Source organism: Merops nubicus, unplaced genomic scaffold, assembly GCF_000691845.1.
Source record: "Merops nubicus isolate BGI_N331 unplaced genomic scaffold, ASM69184v1 scaffold6754, whole genome shotgun sequence".
NCBI lineage: Eukaryota > Metazoa > Chordata > Aves > Coraciiformes > Meropidae > Merops > Merops nubicus.
The window spans coordinates 19,988-32,282 of NW_008603518.1; positions in this window are offsets into that span (position 1 = coordinate 19,988).

Here is a 12,295-nt window from a genome sequence, read left to right on the forward strand (position 1 = left end):
ATGCAAAGAAAAAGTTTCTAAAATACCTTTTATAAGGCTTATAATTTTGAGACATTACATCTAAAAAAAGGTCTAATTCTCAAATGACAACAGCATGTTTTCACTGCTGCCTCCTACCAGGTATTTTGGCACCTCAAGTAATTGTCCCTGCCACCAGTCTACTTCCCTTCACTTGAGAGCCTCTTACAGTCAAACAAAATTACTCTTTTTACTACTTTTGCAACCAAACTTAGGATGAGATCCTGAGGAATAAAAAAACAACAACTGGGTCAAGCAAAGTGTTTACATAAAGCTGATGCACTGTTGAGCTATTTTTGCTGCTGCTGAAAGAAACGTCAGATTTGGCACTCGAGGAACATGGGGCTTGGACACCTCTCACCTCCCGCTCATCCACGTAGACACTGGCTTAACCACCTGCCTCAGGCCCTGTTTTCTCAAAGCCAGCTCTGATTATCTGGTTTGATTTTTTCAAACATGGATGATCCCAGTCCGTGAACTTAAAAGCCTCCTGTGAGAAGGCTTCTGTTCTCCCTCAGGTCTTTTTCTGGCTGCCTGCAGGACTGTAATTTATTAACTTGTCCACATCCCGTGGGTCATCGCTCCCATGAGGACAAGGACAAAGCATTGTCACAGTGTGCCCGCTCTTCAGGGCTCACATGCAGTACAGCTTTGGCATGTTTGGCCTGAGAAAACAGGATCCATCCTAATATTGTAATTTCATGCAGGAACGGGGAAAGGAAAGAGTAAGGGATCAGTGGGTTGAAAATTAGCAGCCAGGGCTCATGATTTTGACTGCCAGTAGAGAAAACTCTTAACAACATACACAGAGGGTGAGTATGAAGCAAGTACATCAAAAGAAACTTTTTTGACTTAACTTTGCACTTTGGTTCAAACCACACAAACAGCCCTTGGCTCTTTGCCATCTCCTCCACCCATGACAGCAGCTCTCAGAGGTAGTTTCACTTGACAGTTGCAACCTCCAATATGCTTACTGACTTTCACCAGCTTCCTTCCTCTCTTTTTATCCCCCTTCCTATTATTTCATTAGTGGTGTAAAACAGGTCTTTGATCACCACACTCCTCAGCAAAGCAAATTGTCTCAGTTTGTATCTTCCTTCACTTAGCACCTAAACAATCAGCAGCCTGTGAGTAACTTCCATTTAATGTTATTTTCTTACTCATGGCCTTGGTAACGGAGTCCACAAAAAGCCCCACAAAACAGCACAGATTATCTCTTTTTTTTTTTTTTTCGATGGTGATCCCTTGTAATTTTTAACAGGAAGTTATTTCAGTGTGCTTTGATTGGGCAGGATAAAAGGAACAATGATCTATTTATAGAAAATAGCAAGTCATATCAGTCCATGACAAAGCAGCTTAGTTAACCTGAGTCAGTGCAGCCCATTGGTCTGACATGAGAACCTGATTCTCTTTTGTAATACGCTGCAAACTGCATGTGTAAAGACCTCCACTGTACTTTTTGGGCCCATCTTCTACTCATGGGCAAAACTTAGAAGATTAATCCTGAAGGGTCCCCAGCATTCTTAAAATTCACACTTTTCTGCAATCACTTCAAAAAATGTCACTTGCAGGTGTCTCCTTGTATCACCACGGCTTGACCGGTCCCAAGCTTCTTTATGAATAAAAGGAAAACAGTGGAATGAAAAAAGCCAAGCTAAGGTGGCAGGAGGTCTGCACTGATGAGCAAGGAGCTCTTATCTGAAATCAGACACGAAAAGAATGTATATAAGAGGTGGAAGCAGGAGTGGATGGCCTTGGAGTATAAAGCTGCTTTTTGATCTTACAGGGACAGGGTTAGAAAATCAAGGCCAACCTGGCCTGGAGTCGAGTCAGTTAAGAGATGTGAAGGGCAACAATAAAGGTTCTACAAGTACATAAACAGTAAAAGGAAGACTAAGGAAAACATGGACCTGATACCGAATGAGGCAGGGTACTCGATGACAAATGACACTGAGGATGCTGAGATACTCAATGCCTTCTCTGCTTCAGGTTTTACAAGCAAGACCCAGTTTCAGAAAAGTCAGGCTCCTGAGACCAAAAGGAAAGACTGAAGCAAAGAAAACGTACTCTTAGCAGAGAAGGACCGGATTGGTGAGCACTTTAACAAACTGGATACACATAAATTCATTTGACCTCACAGGTTACATCCATGACCACTGGCAGATCAGGTAGATGGGAGATATTCCTGAGAACTGGAAGAAAGTGGAACTATCACTCCTATCTTCAAAAAGGTAAAGGAGGAGAATTAGGAAACTATAGGCTGATCAACTTCACCTCAATTCCTGGGGAGGTCATAGGGCAACTAAACCTGGAAACCATTGTTAAAGTAAATGAAATCATGCTCAACCAACCTGATAGCATTCTATAACAAGGCAACTATCTTGATGGATGTGGAGAAAGCAGTGGATACTGTGTACTTTGACTTTAGTAAGGCCTTTGACAATGTTTCTCACAACATCCTCACAGATAAATTGACAAAGCACAAGTTAGGTAAGAGCTGAAGTGGACTGAAAACTGGCTGAATTACCAGGTCCATAGCACTGTGAATCATGGCATGAAATCCAGATGGAGGCCAGTAACTAGTGGTGTACCCCAGGTGTTGAAACTCTGACCACTACAGACTAACATCTTCATTAATGACCTGGACACTGGGACAAAGTGCAGTCTCAGCACATGTGCAGATTTAAAAAAAAATGGGGATGAGTGGCTGATACACCAGATCAGATGATTGTGCAGCTTTTCAGAGGAACCTTAACAGGCTGGAGAGTTGCGCAGAGAGAAACCTCATGAAACGCAGCAAGATGAAATACAGAGTCCTGTAACTGGGGATGTGTAACTCTGGCCTCCAGTACCCTCACCCAGGTGAAGGCTGACCATCTGGAAAGCAGCCCTGCAGAAAAGGACCTTGGTGTCCCAATGTCCAGGATAAACATGATCCTGCAACATACTGGTAGCAGCAAGAAAGGTCAACAGCCTCTTGGGCTACATTAGGGAAAATGTTGGCAGCAAGTTGAGGGAGGTGACTCTTCCTCTCTACTCAGATTTGGTGAGACACATCCGGAGTGCTGAGTCCAGTTCTGGGCTCCCCAGTGCAAGAAAGATGTAGAGCATGTCTGGTGAAGGGCCACAAAAAGACTTAAGGGACTGGAGCATCTTTCATATAAGGAGAGGCTGACAGCCTGAAGAGGCCTCATGGGGATCTGATTAATGAGTACAAACAGCTGAAGGGAGCAAAGATGTTGGAGCCAGATTCTTCTTAGTGATGTCCATTGACAGGAAAAGAGGCAATAGGCAGAAATGAAAAAAAGATTAAATTCAATTTGGAAACAAGAAAGTACTTTTACTGTGAGGGTGGCTGAGCACAGGCACAGGAGTCTCTGCCTGTGGAGATACTCAAAACCCAACAGCACACAGTCCTGGACTAACCACACTGTTTGACTCTACTTGAACAGGGGGATTGGACTATGATTTTGAGAGGTGCTTTAGAACCTCAATCATTCTGTGATGGTGTGAAAACACTGGAAATGTCACACGACGCCTGAAGTACTGGAGTTCTGCTAACTCCCTATCCCCTGTTTCCCAAGGATTTAGTAGAATTAGAAAAAAGAGACAAGAGCTGCAAAGTCAACCCAGAGGCAGGGGGCAATATTTCTAAGAGGAAAAAAAATGGAGAGAATGGTGTTACATAAACTGGAGAACAGATAAGCAGGTGGTAAATTGATAAAGGTCTAGAATTTCATTAATAATTAGATGGTAACTATGCAGTGACTGTTTGCCATTTTTCACAACAGGGGACTTCCTGACTATTATGAGTTATGAGGCAGCAAGATCAGAACAATCATCAAATAACACTATTTCTGAAAATATATCTTCAAACAGTGGAAGTCTGGAACTCCAAAGTGGGGCTCCAAAACTATGGAACTCCATAGTGAGCAAGTTGCAACTTGGTAACAGATACTGTATTTTTGATAGGTGTAGGAATGCTGACATGGCCAACAACAGTAAGCATGAAATAAGAGATGTTAGACAGTGGGTGAAAGAAGAAAGAGAGATAAAAATCACTTGTCTGTCCACAAGAAGTAGAAGCTGACCTGATCGGAGGAGACATGCTCCAGAACCTAAAATTTTAATCTGTACAGACAAGAAAGAGGAACATATTGCACAAAGTGGGACCGAGTCATAGATTTTACTATCAGATTATGATCGAGAGCTCCTACTTCGTATGTATAAAAAAGCAGACAATTTTATAATATAAAATATGTAGCATATTTTAATAACATATGTAGTTCTTTCTCTGGATGGATCTGCAGCAGTTAGAGCCAAGCAGTATGTATGCAGAGTCAAATTAAAATCTGACTATCTTAAACTGGCAGGCTGATCTCTCTGTTGCAGGAGTTGGCCTTGAAATAGGAAAGTAGAGGTTGTTCTAGATGAAGCCATGATTAACTTGAATGTGTATGCAAGAACATTGCCTTATCATTAAGGAGAGCTGAAAGTTTCCTGCTGCTTTGCACTTTTTTACATATCGCTACAATCTGCCCAACAATACTTATTTTCTGAACTTAATGGAAACTTTGAGCTTTCACTCAGTTTCAGGCATTGTTTGTCAGCTGACAGTAGCCACAATAAGCAAGCATTCAAAACTGTGAATTCACCAAAAATACAGCAGAGAGCAGTGTGTAAAAGCCAGATCTGCAGTCATTTTTACCAGCATCTTTCTCATTCAGCACTGTCCTATTCCTGCCTAGTATGCAACAACCACCAGTGACAAGACCTGTGCCAAGGGAAGGGTAACATTAAACCAGATTTACTGCATCAGTAGGTAAAGCTGACTCATACAAAATTATTTCAGAAAGTCCTTATTAGAGCTGCAAGGTGAAGTATCCCCAAAACAGACTAAAGAGTGATGTATCAGCTAAACTGATTATTCAGCTCCTTTTGTCCGCATATTGCATGCAACTTACCCACAGAGTGAGGAGTCCAGACCGCAGAAAGAAGCTGCTTGTTGAATTGATCAGCCTGAATCATGAATTGTTCTTTCATGTGTAGGACCCCACTTGATATGCTAAAGAATATGGAAGGTATATGCCGAATGAATCTGGGTGCAACAGAAATAAAGAGGGTATCCTGGTAAGGATAGTCACACGCTGTGAAGAACATTTGTCTAGACATTGGTTGTTCTTCACTTTGATAATGCCTGTTACTGACATTAACAGCTGCCATATAAATTTCAAGTCCTTTCTTAAAAGTATAGGCATGCCTGGTCATTGGAAAAAATGTATCAGCAGAAATATTTCTATGTTAGCAAATAAAAAAAAACTTGAATAGAATAGAATAATTTCAGTTGGAAGGGACCTACAGTGATCATCCAGTCCAACTCCCTGACCAGTTCAAGACTGACCAATAGTTAAAGCATGTTGTTAAAGTCACTGTGCAAATGCCTTTTCAATACTGACAGGATTGGGCATTGACCAGATCTTTGGAAAGTCTGTTAGTGAACCCATTTATCTTTTTTGGGATATCCTCAATTTTTGGAGTCTTTTGCTCTAAAAACTTGACAATCACTTAGTCTTCTATTCTCTTTATCTTTTCTTATCTGCTTATGTTAACATCACTTGTGAGGCCCTTCAACTGCAAATCAAAACTGAAAAGATTACAAAACCAATTTTACCATATGGTCTATAAAACAATCTATAGAAGACAGATTAGTTGCATACAAATGCATTCATGACAAACTTTTCATTACACAATCTTTAACATTACATGAGATTAAGATCCTTAAGACTCTAGTAACATACATGAATAATAATAAGACTATGTAATTATGTAATTACAGCATTACAATCCTGTAATTCTAGGAAAGATTAGAGCCTAAAAATCATTTCTGTGACTTTCAGTTTCTCTTCTTTGAAGAAGTCTGCTTTTCCTGTCTCCCATCATTGAATATTTTGACCTTTTTTTGAAATTTCCAATCATCTGGGACATTCCGTTGCAAAACAAACCAACACAGCTTCTCTTGGTCTTTCCTGGTAAAAGAGGGAGCTCCTGCCATCCTGGAACAGTCTTGTGTTGCAGGCAAGGGGCTTCATTCCTGTTTCCTAAAATGTTAAAGTAGTTGAGAGTAATGCAAACAAAACTGACAGTGAACATCTATATATTGGACAAAGGTCTGACTTATTAAAGTAATAATAGGTAGGAAATTATGGTGGATTATGTGAGGGCAAAAGAAACCTAAATATTTTTTGCAGTGTGGAAGAAAACATGCTTTGCTAAGGTGGTTATATCCTTCTCTCTATGTACCTTCCCCACTTTTTTTTTTTAAAAAAAAAAGGAAAACAAAACATGTTCAAACTAGCCACCATTGTTTCCACTCCTAAAAATAAAGAGCAAGTAATGGACCAAATAAAAAAAAAAACAAGAAATCTTTCTTTTTCCCACCAATAATCTACTTCATCCCTTATATCTCATTTCTCTGAGTCCTCCCCTGCTGCATGCAGCAGGCAGGACACCACACCAGGAATACGTCAGCACATTATTTAATCTTTCAGAATTCTAACTACTTTGGAAAATATCGAACAAAATGTGCAAGGCAAAGTGGTGAAACAGCTCTTAGAAATTGCAGGATGAATGGAAAAGTCCTGGAGGTTAACTAACCAATCTGAGACCGAATCATAGCCATTCCCATATGTTACTCACCAGCTGGACCTGCACTACCAAAATCTTGCCCTGCTTTTCATGTGATGAGAGAAATAGTATTGCTTCTGAAAATAAACATTTATGTCCTACACACTAGGAAACTGTGCATTGACCTATTTATTGCAGAGATTCTTAACTACCACTGTCACCATTTCAGGTTCTGAAGCGTGTGATGGCATTTAGTTCTTATTCAGTGACCTTCAATGCAAGTTAAATGAAGTTAAACTTCACTTCAGTGCAAGTTAAAAGGTTAGCAAGGGTAAGGGAAAGAAAGCGGATTTGGTCTTAATTTGCTTCTGTGTTTGTAGAGAATAGATATTTAGCCCCAAGGGTGCTGCGTGAGAGAAAAGCATGCTAGGAAAACAGGTTGAGAGCCAAAAGGGTTTTGCCTACAATATGGAGACCACTAGAGCATGAAGAAGACAGGCACAAGATGGGTTTCAGGCAAGTGCTGGTTTCATGCTGGTGTTCTAGTAAGGTGTTGAAGGCTCCTCTGCACACTGGTGAGTCCAAAATGGTTGGGAAACTCTGTGAAATGCACCCTGGAATTTCCATCTGGCTTCCCTCCCCCTCCTCTCACCACTGCTTCAGACATTGATGGGAGGAGATAAGACCTCTTCCGGAAAAGCATCTGCACATGCAGTTGTATAGGAGATACTGAAACTAAGATAAGAACATTAAAAATTATTTTTTCCGTACTACTTTTGACTGCTTATGAATGCAGTTGTTCTCATGAGTTATGACAAAATGCAGTTGTTGGATTTTTCTACTACTGAGTGACAAATTTTACATTCTGAGTCAAATTAGATTAATGAAATAGACCTGTTTTGCCATTTACAGTCATTTGGACTTTTCATTAGAAAAGACCAAGTGACACGCCACTCCTGCTGTATCTTCCATGGCTGCAACAGTGAGAGCTACAGCAATAGCAAAACCAATCCTCATAACACTCCAGCTAGCAGCTCATTTCAAGAAATTGGGCTCCAGTTAAATATACACTGACTTACCTCAAAAAAAACACCAAAATCCACCAGATTTCAGCTATTCCTGGTATGAAATGCTGGTGATGTTTCAGCAGCTTGCCAGTGAAGGGTGTGTAGAAACAGGCTAAATACTTTCCACGTTTGCTGTCTGTACTCAACTGTCAACAGCAAACTTATATCTAGAACCAAACATGCTTTAAAAAATTAATCAACTGATGAGGGTAAAATAATGCTAGACTAAGTAGTCGGTAAGCTCAGGATGTGCTGAGATGACTGGAGATTCTTATCTTTAGAAATCATTGTAATAATTGCCTCAGGTGTGTGTTTTGAAAGATGTAGGTACCACACATTTCATTCATTAGTTTAATGCATTAGCTTTTATAATTTTTAAAATAAGATTAACTCTTCACAATAATAAACTGTCCAAAAATTGCAGTAATTTAATTCTTCTGAAACTACTGAGCAAAGCCTCCTAGGAACATAGGATTTTATTTTCAGAGAAGAACTGATCTCTGTTAGTACTTTCTTTTTGAGAATTTTTATTTGCTTTCTCAAATCACTACATTCCTTTTTCCACATAAAGTTTGTTTGAGAATCACCATTTTTCACCTCAAAACATACCTAAATTCAATCACAGAAAGATCTGCAAAGATAGTAGGTGGAATTGAGCCCTGATGACTTCTGATGCACTGAGTAGTTTGTTTTAATTTTCATAACAGATTAAATTTCTCATGGAGCAACTGAACTTGCTATTCCTGAAAACTCCCATATTCCACCATTGTTAATGACACTGTCCTAAAAATATTTCAGACTGCAATAAATGTTTGAATATATTTTAGTGCTTTTGAGTTTAAATCTTGCACAAAATCTGATAACATCGAAGATATTTTGAACAGTGTTCCCTTGACCTTGAAGTTGAGTATTGAGTTTATTGAAATTAAGATTAAAATCAACAAAGAATTTAGGTCAGTTACAGGGCTGTGCAGGAACTAGACTATAAGAGCAGGGGACCATGAAGGGGAAATATGCAGGGAGCAGAACCTCCTTATGCTGATATTGCTACCAGGAGAAAAAATACGTCTTGGTCACAGTGGTGGATTTGTACCTCTCAAAGAGTCAAGGAAATACAAATAGAACCTTTCATGCAAATAGCACCTGCACTGCACAGAAACGTTTGCTACAGATAGCAACAGTCCTCAGTTTTGGGAAGGGGAATTGAATTCTGTTAAAACTTTGGAGGACCCTGAGAAGTGCTATAGATTGGCTGTAAATGTTAACAGATTTTATCAGGAAAGGGTTTGCTCTGAAGATTGCTATCTGCAGTGAGCAGCAGGCAGGGAGCAGAATTCCCCGATCTCACAGGCCAAGATGGGGAACTTGCAGCATGTCACCTGAGAAGAGAAACAAGGCCTTTAAGTTTTGTGCTTCTTCTAAGAAGATCATAGAGTTTATTTCTTCACTTCTCCCAGTTCTTTTATAAGAATTATCTATTCTGAATATACCCTCTTGAATACTCATATTTCCACTTTGCTTTAACTTGCATTTAATGAAGGGTGATTTCGATCTAAAAGCAAGAACTTTTCACACAAACCTGCTGTGATTCTCAAAACGAGAAGACGAGGTACCCTAGCAAGTGCCCAGCTCTCTGAAGCATTGCTTGAGGCTGTCCAAGGAGGAGCAAAGGCTCTGCTTTAGGAGCAGGCTGGTGTGAGAGCTGTCATTGCAGAGATCAAGAGAAATCATGTCTCCCAGAGATGAACAGCCGGGCAAGCCTCCAGCTTTTGCAAGATAAATGGAAGCAGGTTTGGACTCTGATGGGTCTCAAAGGGGTTTTAATAAATGAGAAATGAAAATGGCTCACAAGCCATCCAGATTTTATCTAAACTAACGAAAATATCAGGAGTATGATTTGTTAACAGTCAAAAAAGAAATATATAAAATGGCCATTTTTTTTTTTCACTTTTCCAATACATTGTGTCCCCTACTTGTTAATAATGGGATGTTTTAAGGCATCCCAAACTGCACACACATCTTTCCATGTTGTGTCTGAGACAAGGCAGCTTTTCCAATTGCAAACACGCAGACTGAAGGTATTTGTGTCTTGCAGCTAATGCAAAATGAAGGACAAGTCACAGTATCATCTGGCTTTGGTCTCTGTTTCTGCTAAGCCTGTTTCTTGAGTTTTTAGATTCGCTCTTCCACATGTACCTGTCTCTCTACAATAATATGCATGAGCAAAAATGGGCACTGTGTGACCTAAATGCATGAAAGTAAAGGCAAGGTGTGAGAATTTAAGTTTTCTTCTATTTTTCTTTCTTTTTCTTTTTTTTTTTTTCACCAGAAAATAAATTGCCAGTGTGCCAGAAGCAGCCAGAAAACAGTGCTGGCCTTTTCCTCCTGCACACTGAAATCACTCCATGTTTCACTACCTTCCACATCAGTAGCTTCTTCTGATTATGGACCAGCATTGTGATTAGTGCTTCATTTGACTCATGTATAAGGAGACGGAGCATGTTCGTGATCTACAGACCTAAAACTGACTGCATCAATTTTAAAACTAGAATAATATATTCTGGACTCTGAGTCAGATTATACTGTCAGAGTACCTGGGTCCCCAAATGGAGCCAAGGGAGAACCTGGGATAAACAATACATATTCTTTAAATGTATAAGGTGTATAACACGAAGAACTATGGCTTTTGAACCTCAAATCTTGAATTTTTCAGTTAAAATGTTTTTGATCAAAAGCATTATAGATGTGGTTAGTAAAACTAGATAAAATTAATGAAAAGTAAGCCAAAGGTGCTCCAGAATAACAGTTAGAGCAGCAAGAGCACATCTTTATACATGTAAGTTCTCTCATTGTTCCTGCTTTTAAGTTCTAACTTTCTATGCTATTCACATTAGTGAAGTAACCCTGTAATGCTACGGATATTATTCTTTCCATCTGTTTAATTTACAGAGTAAATATATTTTCTTGTCTGCTCTCCATTTAGTTGCAGTCCTAGCTCACAGTGCTCCATTACTCACTTTGAAATGCAGTCAACACAGAGGAAAATCAAGCATTAAAGACTATTTAATGGCATGAAATGTAGGTATTTAGTCCTGAGAGTGACTTTAGACTGGGACAACAGCCTTGTTGTATGAACACGCAGCTGCATCTGACTTTTCCAGCCATGTGTAGTCCTGAAGATCATACAATGAAGATGTGAATCTGTCCTGACCCCCTGTCTGTGATAATAGGAAGCTCCATTTTTGTGGACAATGATGTATTTGGTGCTGAACACCTTCAGCACAGAGTAGTATGAAAGTCAGCTGCTGACAGAACAAATCACTCTCTAAAAATGCATCACTGTGGGAAATAAAATATGCCAAAGCTGCAACCCAGTAGTGGGCAGCTCCCATACCTTGCTCTGCAGCTCTGTCACAGGAAAGAAGGAAAGCAGATATATTATATATTACTTTAATTGAAAAGACTCAATACTTTTTTGGTGGTTTTATGTTCAATCTCTTGAACATACGTGTGTGTGTGCACTCATGCATGCATGCACCTGTATGTATAGGCTCTACATAAGCATATATACAGATACAGGAATATTTTTATTCCATAATAAATTATTGCTGTACATACACATGAACATATATACATTTGTATCTATTTTATTATTTCACCCTGGAATGAATGAGACACTTACCATTCATATTTCTAGATCCAAAGAAATCAGATTTTAAAAGTGACTTCAGCACACCCCTCAAAACAAGACATAATAACATAATAATAAAACATAAGACCCTCTACTGTCCTGGAAGACTAACCTAGTCCTTAGTCTGTTTTCCTTGCTCACTCCCACTTGTTGGGGTTGTTCTACTTTGTAAAAATTACATACTTTAGAGAATTATATGGACAGAAAATGAGACAACTCACATAGCAGGTGAAGTTTCTGTTTACACTGAGGTGCCTTCAGATTATTGACTCCATACCTTAAGCATCATAGCTTGAGTCCAAATTTGACATTTTTTTTTCCTTAGGTTTAATCAGTTATTAAGCACTAGCTGGCAAGTGTCCTGCCATACTGACTGTGCCAGCCCCAGCCTCTCGTGGAGGCATCACTATGCACTTGGCACCAGTGTCTGTCCACTGCCCCTCAGGACCACAACCAGTGTGGGGCCAGGAGCAGCTCTGGGAGGGGGAGCGCTCCAGCTCTGCACTCAGGCTTCAGACAGCCTCTTCCACAGGAGGGCACTGCCATTTGAGCACACAACTTCCAGTGTGAGACTGAGCTGTGTGGGGATCAAGTCCTGCACAGTTTTCTTAGAAGAAAGTAGCATATACTTCAGATAACACTCTGCTGTCACTAGTTAAGATAAGATGTTAGACTAATGAGCAGCAGATTCATGGATCTCAAGTGAGGATACTCTGGGGAATACAGGGAAATAAGATGTCTTAGAATGCTTGAGTAGTTGAAAAGTTGGAAACCAGCTAAATTTAAAAAATTAACATTTAATTTCACACAGAGCTGAGCTGAGGTGTGATGCAGCCAGGTGCAGGCACTGAAAAAGCTGAATCAGCTCCAGCTCTCCCATCCTAGAGACATCAGC